This window comes from Stylophora pistillata, chromosome 11 (genome assembly GCF_964205215.1).
Source record: "Stylophora pistillata chromosome 11, jaStyPist1.2, whole genome shotgun sequence".
Taxonomy (NCBI): domain Eukaryota; kingdom Metazoa; phylum Cnidaria; class Anthozoa; order Scleractinia; family Pocilloporidae; genus Stylophora; species Stylophora pistillata.
In genome coordinates this window covers 2,632,972-2,634,499 of record NC_142529.1, presented here as the reverse complement: position 1 = coordinate 2,634,499, position 1,528 = coordinate 2,632,972, and positions in this window count along the sequence as shown.

Here is a 1,528-nt window from a genome sequence, read left to right as displayed (position 1 = left end):
TGTATGCGTAAGAAGGTATATACGTACCTGCGTTGTGGGTAAAAGTCATTTTATCATTGTATATGTTGTAGTTCAATTTTATCCTTGGTTCAAATTTTATTTTCCTTTGTTTCAAACTCATTATCATACATAAACATGACCGAGAACAAAGGAAAATAAAATTTGAACCAAGTATAAAATTGAACTACAACATATACATCAAGGATATCTAGTTCTTCAATAACACTTACCTAAGGTGAGCTTAGATTAATTCCCAATCTGTTATCATCTTCTCATTCCTTGTCGATGTATTCTTACCTACCAGTGCTACTCTTCTTAGCCCTTCTTCCCAAAGACTACCCCTTGCCCCCACGCCAACTCTGCTTTGGCTTTTCAATTGCAGAATGTGTTTCCATGATCAACGTAAGTGGACGAATGACCTAAGGGTAAGCTTAGGGCTAGATTACGAGCAATCTGTGCTCTTCGGCGAGGTCGGTCGCGGGAGTCAAAATAAATCGTTGAAAAATAAAATTGATGTTAACGCCCGTGCGTAACGCTGGGAGTGAATCGTACGAAAATTACTTTTCGTGTCGGTTGCTGTACGATCACAATCGTACGACTCAGTTATCTTTCGAGTTAGAATTAAAAAAAAAAAAAAAAAAGAATCGCAATTAATCAAATGGAACCTTGGAGTTTTTATTGCTTTTTTCGAACCAGACTAAAAAACATTCGCTTGACAAACAAGTCTTCATTTGACTCTGATTATGAATGACTTCCTATCGGGTTTTCATAGCGTTCATCATCACTATTACCAACAATAGTGACTTATGTCACCGGGACGATTATACAGAGCTCACGATCGACCGAAGCAGAAAAGTAAACCAAAGTTGCTGAAAAGTGGAGGTGGAATTAAAACTTGGATTAAAATTTGTACTGAGTTATAAATTCCCTTACTGACATATGTATCTATTAAAAACTGGATCATTGGATAATGCAGTTCAAGACTTTTTATTGGCTTAGCCATTATGGTATATGAGCTAATATACCATAATCTACAAATATGGACGGTAAGGGAGCTAAAAAATTTGATATAATTTAATCATTTAATTTAACTTTTTTAATAAAACAATTATTCCGAGAGCGCTTGTTGGATATGAGATGATTATAGCCAACACGGAGCTACGCGCCTCGTTGGCTATCTATCATCTCATATCCAACGCGCGCTCGTGGAATAATTGTTAAAAATACACAACTATGCGATCGTATGATATTGATTTACAACCATTCTATGATTTCCTTCTGTGCTACGAAAGTTATTCTCATATAATTTCATAACATTTCTATGGAAATGATAACATAGCTTAGTTAGGCTCAGACTATTCCTCCCCCCCCCTCCCCCCACGTCTTAAGGTCCCCTAGCCTAATTCTGCTGACCACACATTTTATGCTATTTATTCGTTTATTTTATGCTATTTAATCGTATATTAATACTTAGTTATTTATTATTTTATTTAAATGATCTTGTTGTGTTTGTACTTAGTGGTTTTAT